Below are 21,659 nucleotides of genomic sequence, written 5' to 3' on the forward strand. Positions count from 1 at the left end.
CAAAGTGCTGGGATTACAGGCATGAGCCACCATGTCCGGCTGCACTGGTTTCTTAACAGTAAGCATAAGGACCTTTGTGGCCACTATATGCAAATAGGGATATGAAATAAGATGTAAATCATCACTCTGCACAAAGAGTATGTATGCACATGCATGTGAGCACACACAGGCCAGTTTCCAGAAGTCTGTATGTCACACAGCGTATAGATAAGGAACAACCCCAAATTACCACCCTCCTTAGTCCTGAAGGCCATTATGAAGTCACCTTCCCCAGACTCAGCAAGGTTCAATGGGCAGCTCCCCTGTGTGGGTATATTTCCTAGCAGTGTGCTGACAGCCACTTCCCAGTAGGGCTAATGGAGAGAAATAGTGGCTTGGCAGCCCTACAATTGTTCGTACTCAGACTTGAAATTCATTGTGTAATATTTTTGAAGTACATTTGTCTCTGCAAGGTGCTAACCTGAACCTAAGCAAAGTGCAAACTCTAGACCTAGCCCGAACATGAACCTGAACCTGAACCTGAGCCTTAGCCTTACTCCTAACTCTACATCTAAATCGTTTCCAAACCCTAACTCTAATCCTAATCTAAACTTGAACCCAACTCAAAATGTAAACATAACCTGATCCCAGATCCTAATCCTAACTCTAAAAACAATCTTAACATTAACCCAAATCCTTATTTTAACTCAGTCAGAGGTGATTACCCCTCTTCTTCTGAGGGAATATTTGGCAATGACTAGAGATATTTTGGGGTCCTACAATGCAGAGAGAGGGGAAATACTAGAATCTAATGTGTAGGCTGATCCGAGTGTAGTGGTGTTTAGAACTAATTGATCACAACCAGTTACAGATTTCTTTGTTCCTTCTCCACTCCCACTGCTTCACTTGACTAGCCTCAAAAAAAAAAAAAAAAAAAAAAAGAAGAAGAATCTAATGGGTAGAGGCCACGAATACTGTTAAACATTCTAAAATGTTGAGGATACACAGAACACCACCCTCAAAACAGAATTATTCAGCCCTAAATGTCCATATTGTCAACTTTAGAAACGCTGTCTCAACTTTAACCCTAATTCTAAAATAAACTAATACTATCAACCTTAACTTTAAGAATAAACCTGGCCCGGCATGGTGGTTCATACCTGTAATCCCAGCACTTTGGGAGGCCCAGGCAGGCAGATCACCTGAGGTCGGGAGTTCACGACCAGCCTGACCAACATGGAGAAATCCCGTCTCTACTAAACATACAAAATTAGCCAGGTGTGGTGGCACGTGCCTGTAATCCCAGCTACTTGGGGGGCTGAGGCAGGAGAATTGCTTGAACCCGGGAGGCAGAGGTAGTGGTGAGCCGAGATCATGCCATTGCACTCCGCCTGGGTAACGAGAGAGAAACTCTGTCTCAAAAAAAAAAAAAAAGAATAACCCTAAGGAGGCCAGGCGCAGTGGCTCATGCCTGTAATCCCAGCACTTTAGAAGGCCAAGGTGAGTGGATCACCTGTGGTCAAGGGTTTGAGACCAGCCTGGGCAACATGGCGAAACCTGTCTCTACTAAAAATACAAAAATTAGCCAGGCGTGGTGGCACATGCCTGTAATCCCAGCTACTCAGGAGCTGAAGCATGAGAATCACTTGAAAACTGGGAGGCAGAGGTTGTAGTGAGCTGAGATTGTGCCATTGCACTCCAGCCTGGGCAACAGAGTGAGACTCTGTCTCTAAATAAATAAATAAACAAACCTAAGGCTAGGCACAGTGGCTCACACCTGTAATCCTAGCACTTTGGGAAGCCAAGGTGGACAGATCACTTGAGGCCAAGAGTTCGAGACCAGCCTGGGCAACATAGTGAAACCTCATCTCTACAAAAAATACAAAAATTGGCCTGGCATGGTGATGTGCACCCATAGTCCCAGCTACTTGTGAGACTGAGGTGGGAGAATTGTTTGAGCCGGGAAGGTCGAGGCTGCAGTGAGCTGAGATCACATCATTGCACTCCAGCCTGGGTGACAGAGCAAGACCCTGTCTCAAAAATGTAAAAAATGAAAACAAAAATAAGCTTGGCATGGTGGCATTCACCTGTAGTTCTAGCTACTCAGAAGGCTGAACAGGGAAGATTGCTTGAGCTGAGGAGGCAGAAGTTGCCGTGAGCCGTGACCATGCCACTGCAGTCTAGCCTGGACAACAGAGCAAAACCTTGTCTCAATAAATGAATGAATGAATGAGTAAATAAATAAATAAACCTAATTTCTCATTCCTAACTGTAAACTAGCCCTAACCTAAACCTGAATCCCATTTGAAATCTAAACCTAGCTGGAACCCAACCCTAACCCAAATCCTAACATAGACAATGATTATAAATGAAACCTAATCTAAATCCAACCCTAACAACATCCAGATGACCAAGTGTTGTTAAAATGAGAAGAGGGAACCCAGAACCTTGTTCTATTGCGATTTCCCTTGGTTTTTCTTCACAATGGACATGAGATTGTTCAGATCCTTCTGGAGTGTATAGGTCTTCTATTTCCCCAACCTCCATTATGCGTATATTACTGCTTGTCAGCTCCCTCTGCCCAGAAGAGACGATATAAAAGGAGATGAAATTCAGACTTGGCTTAGCAGATAGCTGCTTACCAGTTTATCTCAGAGGACACTGATGAAGGAGGATGATTTAAAATATGTTACAATATTATTTTTTTCAATTAAGAAAAAGTTCAAATCTCCCCTCCCACATGATTTTTAATTTTTTTTAGTGGTAAGGTCTTGCTATGTTGTCCAGCCCGGAGTGCAGTTGCTATTCACAGGTGTCATCATAGTGCACTGCAGTCTTGAACCCCTGGGTTCAAGCGACCTCTTGCTGCAGCTTCCCAAGTAGCTGAAACTAAAGATGCGTAGTACCATGTCCGGCCCATTTGATTTTCGATTTTTCTCAAAGGTCAATGCATCAGGCAGTATTATCCTCACCTGAAAAATAAGACACTGAAGCACAGATACATTAAAGGCTTTGCCCAAGACCACACAGCAAGGTAGCAGGAGAGCCTAGCCAGAGAGCTTGATTCATAGTCTATCTTCCACTCTTTTACCATGCTTATGATCCCAATTACTATTATCTCTCATATCCCCCAAGTGCAGTTATCCAAGAATTCTCAAATTTTTAAAAAAATTTAAAATGACATCAGGGCTGTGTCCAGGGTTTGAGATGGGGAAGCAAAGCCAGTGACAAAAGCGGAATAAGGAGGATTAATCCATATATCCAAGTGCTCAATGACAAACACTTTTTGAAGCTCCAGTTCTTGAATGAGTGGGAGGTGGAGAGAGATGACCAGGCAGTCAAGACCAGGTGAAAACCCTGGAGGATGGAACCAAGTGTCAGGCTGAAGTGCTGACAGCGGACGATAAGAGAAACCAGTCTAGAGCCTCAGGAAGAACCTAAGCTCAGTCCTGTTTTCCCTGCATCTTTCCTTATAGAAGCTCAGTGCCCCCTTTTTTGGGCAAAAGCATTTCCAGGATGTTTCTTACTTACATGGAAGCTGGAGCTCTACATTCACAACCCTGTGAGCATTACAGTGGCCAGTGACAAAGCAGGGTTTGCTCAGATGGGCATTTAAAAAGAGTAGCGGGCTGGGCTGTGGTGCCTCAGCCTGTAATCCCAGCACTTTGGGAGATCGAGGTGGGCGGATCACTGGAGGTTGGGAGTTCCAGACCAGCCTAGGCAACATGGCAAAACCTCATCTCTACTAAAAATACAAAACAATTAGCCAAACATGGTGGCATGTGCCTGTAATCCCAGCTACTCAGGAGGCTGAGTCACGAGGATCACTTGAGCCCAGGAGGTGGAGGTTGCAGTGAGTGGAGATCGTGCCACTGCACTCCAGCCTGGGCAACAGTGAGACTCTGTCTCAAAACCAAACCAAACCAAACCAAAACAAAACAGTGGTGAACAGAGAGCGGGAGGGATGAGTAGAAACCCAGCACAAAAAGGATGTGCATGAGGTAGGGCTGGTTGGGAAGTCATAGGGGTAGTGAATCTTGGAGCCCTATAATGTTGGGCAAACCAGACATTTAGAGATCAAATGTAGAGAAAAAACCCTGGACTGGGGTCAGAACATGTCTATGTGAATCTCCTCTTTGATGCAGACTTTGAACAAATCACTTCCCACAATTTCTGCATCTGGAAAATAGGAGGGTTGAACCAGAACTCAAATTCTGTCTCAACTTTGATATTCTAAAATTCTTGATGTCCCCAATCAAAACCACCCTGTGCACATCTTTTTCTAATTCTGTCCTCCCTCTGCACATCTGAACCAGCCTGGCTCTCCCCCGGGGCACTTAAGTTTTTATTCCATTAGATTTGCATTCTGGTGGGAGAAGTCCCTGGTTTCTCCTATTAGACACAAACTTTGAAAAGATTATGGCAGTCTGGAACTCGTAACTCTTGGAGCCTCCACTTAGTGTTTTGCTGGCCAACAAGGCTCTAAGAGGTCCTCAGGCAGGTATGTCTGACCTGTCACATGACATTCCCTGTGTTCTGGAAGCTGCCCCTTCCCTGCCCTTCTCTGCCCTGTCCACAGGCCCCGGGGATGCTGGGCCAGGAGCTGGGAAGCTGGGAGTTCTCCACAATGGCACACTCATCCCGCTGGAATTGGAGGCCCATCCCTCCGAGGAGGTGATGTTTCTTGATGAGGAGCCTAGCTGTGCCGAAGATGAAAAGCTGTCTTCGCGGTGGAATGAATTCCCTCAGACCCAAAGCAGCTGCTCCTTGAAGTCTCTGAAAACAAAAATCCTCATGAATAAAAATTAGGGAAGAAATGAGGTTTCCCGAGAACAAAAGCAGATTTGAGGAAGTTCTCTAGGAGAGGTTGGGATCTTTCATCTCATGAAATAAGTAACCTGTGTATCACCCAGACTCTGCTTGCCAATTCCCCTCCGTTCCACTGATCCGCAGCCACATCCTGCTCCTGCCTCACATGGAAACAGGCAGCACCTAGGCCATCATCTGCTCAGACTTTCCTTCAGAGGAAAAGAGAAACCACAAACAGCTGCCGCATGGGCCCTCCTGCCAGATTCCGGATTCCAGCTCAGACCACGGATCTCGATGACTTCATTGGTATCTGAGCTGGAACTCTCTTCTCCAGGGACAGAGAGGCTGCCAGCATCCCTGCAGAACCCCTGAAAAAAGAGGAGGCTGCATGGTGGGTTCACACCTGGGCCAGTACAAAAAGGGCATGCTTGGAGAGATGCACCAAGATCTCCACCTGAGGGCTGAGTCCTAGCCCAGGGCTTGCTTCACTAGTTGGCAGCTTGGGGTGAGTCCCTCTCCCCACCTCCACCCTGCCCCTTCAAAAAACCCATTGCTCATTGAATCAAAAGACATTCCTAAGTGAGAGTCTCATTCCCTTTCATCTGGATCCAAATGGAAATGCAAATACCGTGGGAGAGAATGTGCCTCTGTGGGAATGAATTTATCAGACCCTGTCCACAGCAGTTTTGCTGAAAGAGAAATTTAGTTTTTCTGAGAGAGCCTGGTGAGGGAATGGAGTTAAGGGGCCAAATGGTTCAAAACTCCTACAAGGTTAGCGCTGGAGGGGAGGCTTCAGTGATCATGAGCCAGACCCCTCCTGTTGCAGATGAGGAAACCAAAGCCCAGAGAGGAGCATCTTTCACAGCATCATACAGCAAGTTAGTATGGCTTAGGATGCTAGAACTCAAGTGTCATGACTCTTAGCCAGGTGCCAGTTGCAGAAAATGAATGTCCAAGGCCTGAAAGATAAACTTGGCCTCCTTCAAAATTTGATGGGGGCTCGCACTTTCTGCCTTCAGAATATTTGTTTCCATCCTGAGTGAATCTCAGTTCTTGGCTGTGAGCAGTTGCAGAGGTCACTTGAGTGGACAAAAAAGGAATGTGAGTGAGAAGGGAGATAGGGTGAAGATCTTCCTGAACAAAGACTTAGCGAGGACAAGTCTGAATCTCCAACTCCATCAGACTCAGTGAACGGTGTTAAATCTTGACCCAGGGGCTATTGGCTTTTGCCTCTCTTTGTAGCCACAGTTGCCCAAAGAGAACTAGTAATGCTGTTATCTTCGGATGCAAAGGGTAACACATTAGTAAATTATTCCTTGCTTATACTTCTAGCATCACATTCTCCTTATCTTATAGTTGTTCTGTGATGAAAGAAACTAATGGGATCTTAGAATCAGACTTGGGTAACATGGCTTAAACTTTAAAAAAAAATTAATGGTGGTAAAATACGCACAACATAAAATTCACCATCTTTATGATTTTTAAGTGTACAGTTCAGCAGTGTTAAGCATATTTACATTATACTGCAACCAGTCTCCATACCTTTTTTCATCTTGAACAGCTGAAGCTGTACCCATCAAATAATGGTTCCTCATTCTCCATTCCCTTTCAGTCCCTGACAACCACCATTCTACTTTCCATCACCGTGAATTTGACTACTCATGAGTGGAACCACACAGTATTTGTCCTTTTGTGAATCACTTATTTCACTTAGCATAATGTCCTCAAGATTCATTCATGTTGTAGCACATGTCAAAATTTCTTTCCTTTTCAAGGCTGAATAATATTCCATTGTATGGCTATACCACATTTTGTTATCTATGTATCCACAGATGGACACTTGGGTTGCTTCCACTTTTTGGTCATTGTGAATAATGCTGCTATGAACATGCATGTACAGATACCTTTCTGAGACCCTGACTTCCTCAATTCTTTTGGATATATATTCAGAAGTAGAACTGATGGATCCTATGGTAGTTCTATTATCCATTTTTGGAAGAATAACCATAATGTTGGCTGAAACTGATTGGGCTTTTATTTTCCTCATCTATAAAATAGACTTGAGGTTATTGTGAGTATTAAAGAAATCATGTGCATAAAGTTCTTGGCTCAATGCCTGGTACATGGTTGAAATTTAAGAACTGGTTGTTTCCTATGAACTCTTGAAGAGGGAGACTGTTTTATTTTGGTATCTAAGCATTTAGCATGGCGCCAGACATATAGGAGGAGTTCAATATATGACTGTTAGTGAATGAATGAATAATGAACAAACATATCCTTGTAACTTTGAAGTATGGCAGGCACAGTGGCTCACACCTGTAATCCCAGTACTTTGGGAGGCCAAGGCAGGTGGATCACCTAAGGTCAGGAGTTGAGGCCTGGCCAAGATGGTGAAACCTATCTCTACTAAAAATACAAAAATTAGCCGGGCCTGGTGGCAGGTGCCTGTAATCCCAGCTACTCGGAAAGCTGAGGTAGGGGAATCACTTGAACCTGGGAGGCAGAGGTTACAGTGAGCCGAGATCGTGCCATTGCACTCCAGTCTGGGAGACAAGAGCGAGACTCCATCTCAAAGAAAAACAAAAACAAAACAAAACAAAAACTATGAAGTACACGGAATAATTCCTGCACATTGTGGGTGTTTAATAAATGTCAAATGAATGCATGTAATAATCCTATATAAGGCCTATTTCTTCTGCATCCTACTTCATGAGAAAAGGAATTTGCTCATGTCCCTAAAGTTCCTGAAGGACAATTCAGAATCAAGTATTGACCTACTCCCAACTTTCCAGGGATCCTCCTTTTCCATCATTCATGGCAAATTCCACTGTGCAAGGGATACAAAGAAGGAAGATCTCCATATGAGAGTAACCGAGCACTTCAGTCTGCACTGGGCTTGCTAAGCTTTCTCTCTGCCATGTTCACAGAACACTTGCTGTGAGCTCCAAAGCATGTTGAAGAGCAGGGCTGTCCATGTTAAATCCTGTTAGTCTATGCAACTGAGAGAATTCCAATCACCTGACCCAGGTCTGACCGCAGTTACCCGTCTCAAGTCTCAGCAGAATCTCCAGTGTTGGGCTGCCTTCTTGACTCCAGGAGGCATGCCTGTTCTTACAATGAAGCTCAAGTCTTTTTTTTTTTTTTTTTTTTTCATTTCCCACAAGTTTGGCTTCTACTTTTCTAAGCGCTGTTCATAATATACCCTGTGTTGTAAGTACTCAGCTGTCTAGCATCTCTTTATACTACTTTTATTCTTCTGGAATATCCTTCCTTCCCACCCACAAGTATATTGGCCAAAACTTGCCCACTGTGGTAAATGGAAACAGGACTGAGGGGAAGGAAAACTCTTTCCCAGGCGCATGGAGTGGGAACTCATTTAGGGCATCCTTAGTGCCATACCTAGAACCTGGAATACAGTAGGAGCTCAATTAATACATGTTAAATGGATAAATATTGGTTAAGTGCATCATGTTTCTATACAATTCTCTTTAGACTGTAAACTCCCCAAGCACAAAGTTAAGAACTGTGTCTCTCTTATTAGACAAGATGCCTCCTAGCCCAGATTATACAGGAGCATTGTGAGGGCAAGCCCATGCCACCTCCACATTCTGTGAGCTCCCAAAACTCCATCAAGGACCTTGCTTAATGATGACTTAGACCAGGGTTTCTCAACTTCAGCATTATTGACATTCTGGGCCAAATCATTCTCTGATGTGGGGAGCTGACTTGTGCATTGTAAGATGTTCAGGGACATCCCTGGTCTCTACCCACTAGATGCCCATAGCAACCCCCTCCCAGTTGTGACAACCAAAAATGCCTCCAGATGACAACAGATGTCCCCTGTGTTCGGGTGAATGAAGAGGCACAAAATCACTCCCAGTTGAGAACTACTGACTTAGACTGAAACAAAACAAGAAGGGATTTCTCTACTTTTTATTGCCTGTGGGAATGGAAAATATTTTTCTAGCAGAGAAGTTGAATATTTATTAGATTAAGAATTGGGCTGAGTGTGGTGGCTCACACCTGTAATCCCAGCACTTTGGGAGGCCAAGGTGGGTGGATCACTTGAGGTCAGGAGTTTGAGACCAACCTGGGCAATATGATGAAACTCTGTCTCTACTAAAAATACAAAAAAATTAGCCAGGCATGGTGGCGTGCACCTGTAATCCCAGCTACTCGGGAGGTTGAGGCAGAAGAATCACTTAAACCAGGAGGCAGAGGCTGCAGTGAGCCAAGATCGTGCCACTGCACTGCAGCCCGGGTGACAGAGCGAGACTCCATCTGGAAAAAAAAAAAAAAAAAAAAAAAAGAATTGATGAAAAATGTACTTCTAACTCTCAGGGGTTCTCAAAATTGAACCCGGGAGGACTCCAGGTGAGAAAATCCTTGCCAGGGACAAAATGCCCTTGTCTAACCACTGGAGTGCAGAACAGAGTGACAGAAGAGGGAAGTGCTGGGGGTAACGGCATGCCCCATCAGAAGTTACTAGAAACAGCAATTACTTTCCATTCCTTGGGACATGCTAGGGCTCTGAACCTGGGTTCAAATACATAAAGGCCACTATGGTTGGAGCCTACCTGGCTACTGAAATTGGAGTTTCAGAGACTGAGTGACCTTTCTGATATTGCACAGCACATCAGAGACAAAACCAGCACTTGAACTCCCTTTGAGATAGACATCAGAAAGACAAGGGGATGTGGTGCACCTCCAGCTATCCAGCACCTTTTCTCTTTTCTCTGCCAATCCAGTGACCCCTCTGATTGTAGGATCACAGACCAGAGAGACAGGCAAAATGTATCTGTGGGTGATCTTTACTTGGGGGTGGGGGTGGGTAGGGGACAGAGCTGCTCACAACAGCAGGCCATTTCCCAAGATGCTCAGGGTTGCTGGCTTCTGCTCTCACTGTCTCACTTTCTGGTTGCTGTGTGGAGATAAGCTATCGACTTCTGCACAGGATCAACCAAGGAAGTCAGGAGGGTGGGGAGGCCCTGTCGGCTGGCAGGAAAGGGCTGGCAGCAAAAGAAAAAAACAAAAACAAAAAAAAGCATCCTGGGGACAAAACTGCTGACTGGACTGCTAAGAAACGGGGGAAGAAAAAGGAGAATCAATGTGCAAGGGGAGAACATTGGAAAGGCAGAAAGACCCACAAAACCTAAAGAGACTCAGCAAAGCAGAAATCAGGGGAGTTTTCCCCTTTCTATTAAAAATGTATTTTCTCGGCCGGGTGCAGTGGCTCACACCTGTAATCCCAGCACTTTGGGAGGCCAAGGCGGGCAGATCACCTGTGGTCAGGCATTTGAGACCAGCCTGGCCAACATAGTGAAACCCCCTTTCTACTAAAAATACCAAAAATTAGCTGGGCGTAGTGGCGGGCTCCTATAATCCCAGCTACTCAGGAGTCTGAGACAGGAGAATCGCTGGAACCCGAGAGGCAGAGGTTGCAGTGAGTCGAGATCACACCACTGCACTCCAGCTTGGGCAACAAGAGCAAAACTCCGTCTCAAAAAGAAAAAAAAAAAAAAGTATTTTCTCATCTACCTGTAGGCATGTCATTTTAAAACATGCTTTTCTTCTGCCTTGGCCTTCAAAGAGTGAATGCAAACCAAATATTCTTAAAATGCATTTGTGATCCAATAAACAAAGGATCAAGTCTTCGAGAGTGATTTACTATGTGACTTCTGGAAAGTCACTCAACTGTACTGAGGCTTCATGCCTCTCTTTTATTTAAAACAAAAAAAAATGCAGAGATTACCCTAGCCGGCTATAAGAAGAGCCCTCATTGTCTAACTCACTAGAAGTGCTAAAGAGCTGTTCTTTCATCTGGAACTACCTAGGGAGAGATTTTCTTACCATGAGCTTTTACATCCTCATTCATTTGAATTGGTGCTCTGGGAGCCAGGCAGGGAACAGGTATTTTTATCTTACTTTAGTGGATAAGCAGTAGTGTAACTAGTGAAAAAAAAAAAAAAAAAAAAGCAAAACAAAACAAAAAAACCTCTCTTTTGTTACACTCTGATGTATACTATAGAAAAGGCCCTGCCTTTCTCCTTGGGATAGAATTCAGAGACTAGGCTGAGTAGACTAGATTTGGGTGGGCAAATCCTGCTCTTTGGAGAGGGAAGGGACACATAGACTAGCAGGGAGGCTGCTGGTGTCATGGAAAAGCTCAAACCCAGAGCCTCTCGCCTGAACCCAGCTACCCAAGTCCCTCGCAGTTATGTGGGTTCACAGCCTCGGTTGCTCTGGCTTGGTTTCAATGCTGGAACTGAAGCAGGACTACATTCCATAACTCTCTGATAGAGCAAGTCAGGGGTGAGTGCGGAAGTAAAATCAGGATTAAGAATTTCCAGCCTGGGCTCTTAATGAGCAGGGAGAGTTATTTCCTCTTCTGTCCTTTCTTACGTGCTCACTTCCAGTTTCTCTTTTCACAAGGTCTCCTCTTCATTCCTATTCAACTTGTAGGTGGCAGTCCCTTTTTTATTTATACTCTTCCAAACCACATCCTCCAGGAGGCTACTCAGGTTACACCTGCCATTGAGGATTCCTTCTTTACTTTGTTATTAGATCTCTAAACTTGTCTGTAAGAACAAGACCCTGCACACCCAAAAAGACAGCAATAAATTAGGGGTGAGTTATATGCCTAGTGTAATTTATATGCTAGCATGTAAGTTAATACCATGTGGATGAAATCTAGATCTGCCCCTGTTGATGCAACCCCTTGGGCTCTGAAATTCTCATTTTCAGGAAACTGGTTTCTGCAGAGTTGCAGGGACTATGATTCCATCAGGCATGGGACTGAGTCCCATGGTGGTTAGAATAACTGGATGCTTTTGCTGTGTCAAATCCAGCCCTCACCCTAAGCCCTAAGCTCTACCTCCTCAAGGACAAAGACTAAGTTAGAGAGGGAGACCCAGTGGATGATGGCTTCATTCAGAACCACTCTGGGGCATCGAAGTCGGATTGCTTCTGAAGCATCTGCCTCTGCTTTTGTCACAGGATAAACCCCAATTTTGGAACCCCAAATTTGGGAAATTGGGGTTCACGTGGGTTCTTAACTTCATGCAGGAAGGACTTCAAGAGTGAGCCAATACAGTGAAGTGAAAGAAAGTTCATTAAGAAAGTAAAAGAATAGGCCAGGTGTGGTGGCTCATGCCTGTAATCCCAGCACTTTGGGAGACCGAGGCAGGCGGATGGATCACTTGAAGTCAGGAGTTCTAGACCAGCCTGGCCAACATGGTGAAATCCCATCTCTACTAGAAGTACAAAAATTAGCTGGGTGTGGTTGTGGGTGTCTGTAATCACAGCTACTCGGGAGGCTGAGGCAGGAGAATTGCTTGAACTCAGAAGGCAGAGGTTGCAGTGAGCCCAGATCACGCCACTGCACTCTAGCCTGGGCGACACAGCAAGACTCTGTCTCGAAAAAAAAAAAAAAGTAAAGGAATAAAAAGGTGGCTACTCCATAGGCAGAGCAGCTCCAAGTGCTGCTGGTTGGCTATTTTTATGGTTATTTATTGGTTATATGAATTTTCCAGGAAAGAGGTGGGGGAATTCCCGGAAGTGAGCATTCCTTCCTCTTTCAGACAATATAGAGTAATTTCCGGACGTTGTCATAGTGTTTGTAAACTGTCATGGCACTAGTAGAGTGTTTTTTAGCATGCTAATATATTATAATTAATGTATAATGAGCAGTGAGGATAATTGGAGTTCCCTTTTGTCACCATCTTGGTTTTGGTAGGTTTTGGCCAGCTTTTTTACACCTCATTTTATCAGATAGGTCTTTGTGACCTGTACCTTGCAAAATAAGTCCTGCCCAACTCCTGTCTCACTTTGAAGTCCAGGTTAGAAGAATCTCTAAAGACAGGATGCCTTCCATATGTCAAAGAGGAAGGGATGTTCCAAGTTCAGGGCCAGGAACAGAAATAGAGAAAGGAAGGACCATCAAACAGAAGGAACCTTTCCTCTCCCCTTGGGAGGACACAAAATCACCAGGGAACAAAAAGGATGTCCTCCTTTCTCTACCCTAAGTGATTCCTAACCACCAACCCCCATCCCCCCAGTCCCACCCCTCACCCCCACTGCTTTTCCTGATCCGGCAAAGAGAGAGTTGCCTTGCCCTTGCAGTAGACCCTTGGGCCAGGCTAGACCAGCTGACCACACCCCTAGGAATCCCAGGACTGGGAAAGAGTGGGAGCGTCCAGGCCAAGGGTCCTCTCCAGCCCCAGCCCCTACCGCAGCTGGAGGAATGCCGCAGGTGCAGTTTCCCAGCAGGATGGAGATAGTGCCTCTGTTCTTGACCGAAATTGTTTTCAGGACTGTACCTGCGTGGGATAGTGAGAGGGAGAGGGGAGAAGGGACGAAGGGGCGCCCGGAGAGGCGCGCGGGAATGCGGGAGCCGCGGACGCAGAGGCCGCCGCTAGGGTGCAGCTGTGGGCCGACGCGTGAGCCAGGCCTGGGGTGGAGCCGCGCCGGAGCCGGGCGGGCAGAGCTGGCGAGGAGTTTCGGGTGTTGTGTTTCCACTGTAACTATAATTAGGCGGATTCAATGTTTATTTAGGCTGAGAGCTGTAAGATAAATGACAGCTTCGAAGATGCTTTTCAGCACTTCATAAATCACCCATCCGCCCGGGCAGTTTGCTGCTGCCACGTCTCGGTTCTCCCTCCGCGCGCTCCCTGTCCCCCCACTCACCTCGGAAGAGGGCACACCCGGGGACGACTCCGGGAGCTGTCACCACAAAGGGCAGGAGGGCAAAGGGGAAATGGTGTCTGTGCTTCCCAGAGCTCGCAGCGCCCCGGAAGGGTACGGGGCAGCCGCCAGGAAAGCTGTCAGGAGACGCTTCCTCCCAAGGTGGTCCCGGCGGCCAAGTGGGGCTCAGTTGACGGGCAGACTTGCCCTCCTCTGGGAGAATATGGTCTCTAATCGGCTCTAATTCAAGATCTCTTCCCTATGCCCTGATGACACATCTGGAGATTTACAGGAGACATTTGAGAAATATTTATAGTATGGGGACCGTTCTTTACCCTCCTGTGACTGTCTGCGCCTCTCTTGGGGGCTCAGGGTGGAAGGGCCCATGCCCTTTCCCATGGGAGAGTGCATTCTTGGAGAGGGTTGTGGACAGTAGGCCTGTCTCCCAATGGGAGTTTGGAACTCTCATGTCATTAGAAAGGGCAAAGACCTGGATGGCAAGCCACCCTGGCTAGACAGGCCTGGGTCTGATCAGTTCCCTTCGCAGGAAAAGGGAGCTGGGTGTGGGGATTCCAACGCTGGGCTTATCAGGCTTTGACTAGAAGCATCTAAACAGACCCAATGCAGAGGTGATTAACCCTACAGGGACCTGAATATGGTCCCTGGACCAGCGCCTTCCCTCACAGAGGTTTTGAATCAGAGTGGGCACCGCAGGGGCTCATGTCAGACATCAGGGCCAGTGCCATGAACCCTTTCAGGAAATTAGTCTTGTGTAAAAGGAAACTGGATTTGGGGAAATTAGTCTTGTGTAAAAATAACAAGTTAGCCTCTTTTGTAGAGACAGGGTTTCACCATGTTTGCCAGGCTGGTCTTGAACTCCTGACCTTGTGATCCACCCGCCTTGGACTCCCAAAGTGCTGGGATTACAGGCGTGAGCCACTCACACCCGATTAGCTGAGCATGGTGGCACGCACCTGTAATCTCAGCTACCCGGGAGGCTGAGGCAGGTGAATCGCTCGAACCCGGGAGGCAGAGGTTGCAGTGAGCTGTGATCGCGCCATTGCACTCCAGCCTGGGCCACAGGGCAAGACTCCATCTCAAAACAAAACAAAACAAAAAACAAACAAACAAAAACAAGTTAGCCTTCAGCAACCAATAAGCCTTATAATCTTCTTATGAGGCCCATGATGTCAGGTTAGGTCATTCATGGTTTGGGAAGGTCCAGCCAAACCACCAAGGAGACTGATTCCTGGCTTCAGACATCAAAGTACTGCTGAAATGGGGAGGGGCACCACACCACCACTGCTCTTTTCCCCATGCACAGACCTCCCCAAGGGCTCTGCATTACCCCCAGAGAGCGGAGCCATCTTCCCACATCGAATGTGTGCATACTGATACGTCAGGCACCATGGCCCCTGGGTTCTATGGCTACGATCCTCACTGCCCATGCCATGCATCTAGGCCAAAATGCACCCAGCAAAGGAGTACATAGGCCAAATTCTGGTTTCAGAGATTGGAAGATTATCTATTGACATTTGTATTTGGTAGGGCGTGAAAGAGGTTGTTCTTTCTCCCACAAGGAAACCAAGCCGAGAGAACAGATGTAGTGGATCAAGTCTCCAATTCAGAGGCTCTGAGTCGTTCTGTTAGTGTTGGATAACCCTGGGAGCTGTGTCAGGGTTTCATTCATCTCTTCATTTATTCAGCACATATGACACACCTTCTCTGTGCTAGGTGTTGAAAATACAATGATGAAAGACACAGTTTTGTTTTGTTTTGTTTTGTTTTGTTTTGTTTTGTTTTGTTTTGGGGGTGGGGGACAGAGTCTCGCTCTGTCGCCCAGGCTGGAGTGCAGTGGGGCAATCTCGGCTCACTACAAGCTCCGCCTCCTGGGTTCACGCCATTCTCCTGCCTCAGCCTCCCGAGTAGCTGGGACTACAGGCGCCCGCCACCACGCCCGGCTAATTTGAAAGACACAGTTTCTTCAGCTTCTACTCTCATGTAAGAGATGGGAATAAAACAAATAATTACAAACAGCTATAGTGGAGATGTATACAAAATAGGATGGAGTCTGGTACCTACTTAGCAAGGTTGATTCCTCTGTCTGCAAGTGAGCCCAGTTCTCCATAGTGGCGCATTGCTGAAATCTGAGTAATGGTGTTAAAAACAAAGAAAGAGACAAAAAAACAAAAATTATAGAGCCGTGGTTAAGAGTGTGGACTCTGCAGTGAAACATATTTGGGTTTGAATTCCAACCCTGCCATTTACTGATTTTGGGATCTTGGGCAAGTTGTTTAACTTCCTTGTACCTCTTCTGTAAAATGGGAATAATAACTGTTGTTGTTGTTATTATTATGTATATTTCATAGGGTTGTAGTGAAGATTAAATGAGAGGGCTGGGCATAGTGGCTCATGCCTGTAATACCAGCACTTTGGGAGGCTGAGGTGGGTGGATCACCTGAGGTCAGGAGTTCGAGACCAACCCAGCCAACTTGGCAAAACCCTGTCTCTACTAAAAATACAAAGTTTAGCCAGGCATGGTGGCAGGCGCCTGTAATGCCAGCTACTCAGGAGGCTGAGGCAGGAGAATCGCTTGAACCCGGGAGGTGGAGGTTGCAGTGAGCCGAGATGGTGCCATTGCACTTCAGCCTGGGCAACAAGAGCAAAACTCCATCTCAAAAAAAAAAAGATTAAGTGAGAGAATGTGTATAAACTTTTTCCTTTTGCACCATAAGTGCTCCATACTGTAAATGTTAGGAATAGAAATAAATGAAGGAAGGAAGGAAGGAAAAAGAGAGAGAGAAAGAGAAAGGAATGCCTCTGTGTATAGGAACTAGGAAAAAATGCTCAAGTCCCCTGAATAAGAGAGAAATAACTCTTACACAGCCACTGCCATCTTCTCCATGGTTTCTAAGCCTTTATTGTGAATTGGGAGGCCTTGACTCTAATCCCGGCTCTTCCATTAGCTGGTAATACACCCTTGCTCAGTCTCTGGAACTCCCACTCCTCATTTGTAGAAAGAAAGGGGCAAACTCCCTTCTACGGTATTTTCACTTTTAACATTGGATGGCTCTGTTCAAGAATGCACACAAATTTTGCAGGTGTGGATATGTTTATGGCATTGATTGTGATGAAGGCTTCACAAAGATACAACTAATCAAGTTGTACACATTAAATATGTTCACTTTTTGTGTGTCAATTATACCTTAATAAAATGTTTTTTAAATGCACACAAATATATAACAGGTATATTAATAATTTTACAAATCAACTAACAAAACGCATTGCTGCAACAGTTTCTAAGTAATGTTCTGTCACTGATAAATGCCCTATGTGGTGCTCAAAATGATGACATATCAACTGTTCTCAGTCCTGTCAAATATCTTTGTGACACTATTAACAGCACAGCAACCATGCTGAGGCTGTAGCAATGTCAAGGTTGAAGAGGTCAAATTTCCAAACCCAGGATTATTGGGAAAAGTTTTCTCCAAGCCCAAGATACTCACAAAAAGAACTTAGATCTATTTTCTTTCCAAAACGTGGATCTCTCTGATTAATTCGTCCTTGTCCTCTCAACCTTCCGTGTTCGTTACATTTAGTCAACATATACTAAATATCTCCCACATGCCAGACCCTGGCTAGACGCTTAGGATGAAAACAAATACTAGTATGATTCCTTCCCTTGAGCTGTGTATTGTCTTTTAAAGGGAGATATATGAAGACATATCAAATAAATGCAATAAAATGCTGTTAGTTTTGTGATAGAAGTCTGCATAGGGAACACTGGGGTGCCAAGGAGGAAGTGGTCAGTTCTCTCCCATGCCTACATGGTGGTCTGCACACTACTGGTGTCCCATATGTGTTGGATGAATGAATGAACCAGAAAATAGCTTGGAGTAGAAGATCTGAGTGGGAGGAATAGTAGAACAGGAAAGAAACCTACCTGCCCCCAACAATGCTATGAGACAAACAAACCAGCTGAATTAAAGGGAATAGGAATGGGGTTTTACATCCCTGCAAACAACCCCTGGAAACTGACATATCTAATAGATATACCCTGAAGCTTGTACTCTCTTATTTTATTTTAATTTTTTTTTTTAAAGTTAAATAAATGAGTCAGGGTCTCACTATGCTACCCAGGTTGGTCTCAAACTCCTGGGCTCAAGTGATCTTCCTGTCTCAGCTTCCCAAAGTGCTTGGATTACAAGCATGAGCCACCACTCCCTGCCTAGTATGTCTCAGACGTAAGCCACCACTCCCAGCCTAGTACTCTCTTCCTTTCTGACCTAACTCTCAGAAAATCCCAAGGCTAGATTTCCTAGCCAAAACAAGTTGAGCAGGGTGAAGGCAAAGAGAGGGCTTTCTCCCACCCGTACCAGAAGATCTGAATCCCTGCCTACCCAGATCATTACATAGAAGGAAAAAAGTCATTTATATTATATTATATTATACCATGTTATATTATATTATCCCTGCCTATCCAGATCATTATATAGAAGGAAACAAGTCCTTGTGCTGATTTCCAAAGAAGTTGGGCAAGGATGAACCAAGCCTCTCCAATCTTCATATGATCAAAAGCCACATTGCGTCTTGTTGCATGTAGGCGTCCCTCACTCAGCAGCTTAGGATCTGATGCACACAAAGGGAGGTAAAATTATAGGCTTCTCTGTCTGATGGCTCACAGACTTCACCAGACACAAAGAGTGTTGGATGAGAGTATGTGTGTAAAGCAGCAAAACCAGCCCAACCCAGGTAGAAGAACCCTCAGATTGTGCCCACTCAGGGAGGGTAAGGATTGATAGCTTCCTCTGAGATACAGTGTATTCCTTTCATTTACATTTTGGCTTGAGATGCTAAAATGCAAGGAGGAGTGGATAGCTGTCAAATTTGCTAATGGGATCCATCATCGTAACCCAGATCTTCAGAAAACTTGCAGCATAATAATTCAACTCTCCACAGAACTTTGCTTCATTTCTGCCCTCTTGGGGAAGGCAGCAAAGAAAACTAGGCATTTCCCACTCAGCCCTGTGTCTGTTTGATGCACTGAGATCCCCTGCCTGGTTAACTTCAGGTTTTTCCCATCAACAATCTCAGAGAAAGCCCCAAACATTAGCGGATGTTAACAGGCAGTCCCAGTTATTGCCACCCAACAATCTCCTTCTGCTGACCCCTGGCTCCAAACTGGGTTCAGTCAACGTGCTTGACTTTTCCCACACTCCATGCTTCCAGTCAAAGAAAATGCAGCACAGCCTGTTTTCTAGTGTAAGCATGTAAATTCCACACTCATCAACTTCAGGCTTTTGCGGCTCCTGGCTTGAGTCCTGCTCGGGATACAGAGAGAAACAGACAATATAATTTGTTTTGAAAATCTGTCCTTTGAGTTAAAAAGATGGTGTCACTAATTCTTGTCTGGAGGACCTGTAATTTGAATGTTTCTCCAGGACTAGAGAGAGAAGTCATGAAGACCCAGAACACTTCTTTACCAGTGTGCCTTGGTAATCAGACTGAGAGCTTTTGCTAATGCTAGGTAATTCTATTTGGCTCAACAAACATTTGTTGAGTGCCTACTAAATGCCAGGCACTGTGACAGGTGCTGGCAATTATTGCTAACAGCCTGTGCTTGTGTAGTATTTGGCCAGGGTTAGAGATGCTGTTAGGTGGCTGGGGAAAAAAAAAGGACTGAAGGGAGAACTGAACTCATCACATCACAGCTTATCCTCTTTCAGAAAGCTTCTTACACTACTTCAGGTGAGAAACGCAATCAGCCGCACGAAGGGGTCATGTCTCAGGATAACACATTCGCATCGAGTCAGCTACTTTGTCTCCACTTCTGAATCATGGCATAGTAGGCAGAGCTTGGCATCTGGAGTCAAAAGAGCTGGGCTCAGATTCCAACCTCTCCATTTAGTTGTATGAGCATGGGCAAGAATCCTGACCTCTGAGCCTTGGTTTCCAATGATATGAATTTGGAATAAAAATACTTGCCCTGTCCAGATTACTTGAGGTCAGGAGTTTGAGAACAGCCTGGCCAACGTGGTGAAACCCCGTCTCCACTAAAAATACAAAAATTAGCCGGGCATGGTGGTGGGCGCCTGTAATCTCAGCTACTTGGGAGGCTGAGGCAAGAGAATTGATTGAATCCGGGGGGTGGAGGTTGCAGTGAGCCAAGATCATGCCATTGCATTCCAACCTGGGCAACAGAGCAAGACTCCACCTCAAATAATAATAATAATAATAATAATAATAATAATAATAATTGCCCTATCTACCTCATAGGTAGAAGAATCAAGTGAGATAATGTAATATGGACCAGTGCTTCCCAAACTTTAATGTACGTATGAATCATCAACGGGAGATATTGTTAAATTGCAGACTGTAAGTCAGTAAGTCTGGGTGGATCTGAGATTCTGCACTTCTTTTTTTGTTTGTTTGTTTGTTTTGAGACAATATCTCATTGTGTTGCCCAGGCTGGAGTGCAGTGGTGCAATCACAGTTCATTGCAGCCTTAACCTCCTAGGCTCAAACAATCTTCCTGCCTCAGCCTCCAGAGTAGCTGGGACTACAGGCCTGTGCCGCCACATCCAGCTAATATTTTTAAATTATTATTCGTAGAGATGAGGTCTTGCTGTGTTGCCCAAGCTGGTCTTGAATTCCTGGGCTCAAGTGATCCTCCCCGCTCAGCCTTCCGAAGTGCTGGGATTACAGGCATGAGCCACCAAGCCCGGAGTGCAGGCCTAACAATCTCCCAGATGATGCCACTGAGGACAGCCTGTGGATCACGCTTTGAGCAGCAAGCTGTGGACTGTTCACTGGTCATATGGAAAAGATGATGATGCTGATGAGGCCCACCAGCTAAGTAAACATCTGAAACTCATTCAGCCCCATGAAGTGACTAGAGCTGTGTTCAACAGCCGGTGTGGTCAACAGAAGAAATTTATGTCATGGTATTTGCTTATTTAGGTGAAACCATTAGAGAATAATACCAATCTATCCAAACACAGCAGCTGGGTCAAAAATTTTTCCTATCTCTTTCAGTGAAAAACATTTACCCTGCATGTAAAACACTGAGATAAAGATCAGACAAGCTTTGATCCTGCCAGATCATATCCATCCCACTGTAACTGTCTCCTGCCACATTCCCTAGGAATGTTAAAACTGTTAGAACAGATAATGTTTGAGGGTGGAAACCACAAACCTCCCCTGCCCTGGGCCTTCTCCAAGTGTTTGAAGACACTTTGGGGTCACTTCAACCTGTTTCTGGGCACTGAAACATCTTCCTCTCTCTCAAATGCCTTCAGAACAGGTTTCTTCACTTCCCAAATACAAATGACCACTTATTCACACCCATAGGAATATTAATTAGTTAACATTTGTATAACTCTTTTGAGCTCATGGGATTATCCCAGCAATCTGCAACCTAGAAGAAACGAGCTTAAATCTGTTTGTTCTAGTCGCCTGCAAAGAGATGATCCGTTTCTCAGAGTCTGCGTGGCCAGGCCTCCAAGGGCCAAGACAAAACATAAAATTAAGGCAATTATTGAGATAAATGGGAGGGGTAAATACTCTAATGAAACATCCCTGGATGGGAGGCAGGATTCTCAGATTTTGGTCCTGTCTTTGCCATTGTCCCATTGATCTGGAATGGGGCTCTCCACTTCACTCAGTAGAATTTGCCTGCTTGTAATGTACACACCGCTCATGTGGATGGAAAGAATGTGTGAGTCAAAGGCAATATGAAGTGAAGAAGAGTAGTAAAAATCAAGAAAGTAAATAAAACACTCAGTTTTTTTAAGTTAACATGCCCTAGTGGTTTTTACCTGTGTTTTTCAGACAGTTGTGAGTTTTCTGCTTGTCATTGGTCCTGGAAACTTGGGTTCAGCTGGAGTTAAGAGGAGTCAAGGTTCTCATCAGAGTTCCCTTAAGTCTCTGCTTCCTCCAGAACTTCCCTGGAGAGCAGCCAGCACTGGGATCTTAGCTTCTGCTCCAAGCCCATGGCTGATGCAAAGCGGAGTCTTTCCTGAAGGAGGGCGGGGAGGAGTAAGTGGCGACAGTTTATCTGAAGCTGGCGCTGGGTTCATTAAGAGACCTGGTGCAGTTTATCTGCTTCTTGTCCACAGAGTCAGCTGCTCTGAACACTGAGTCCAGGGCCTGTCACCATCCCAGCCCTGGCGGCGTCAGGTTGGAAGGGT

The sequence above is a fragment of the Chlorocebus sabaeus genome, chromosome 16 (genome assembly GCF_047675955.1).
Source record: "Chlorocebus sabaeus isolate Y175 chromosome 16, mChlSab1.0.hap1, whole genome shotgun sequence".
NCBI lineage: Eukaryota > Metazoa > Chordata > Mammalia > Primates > Cercopithecidae > Chlorocebus > Chlorocebus sabaeus.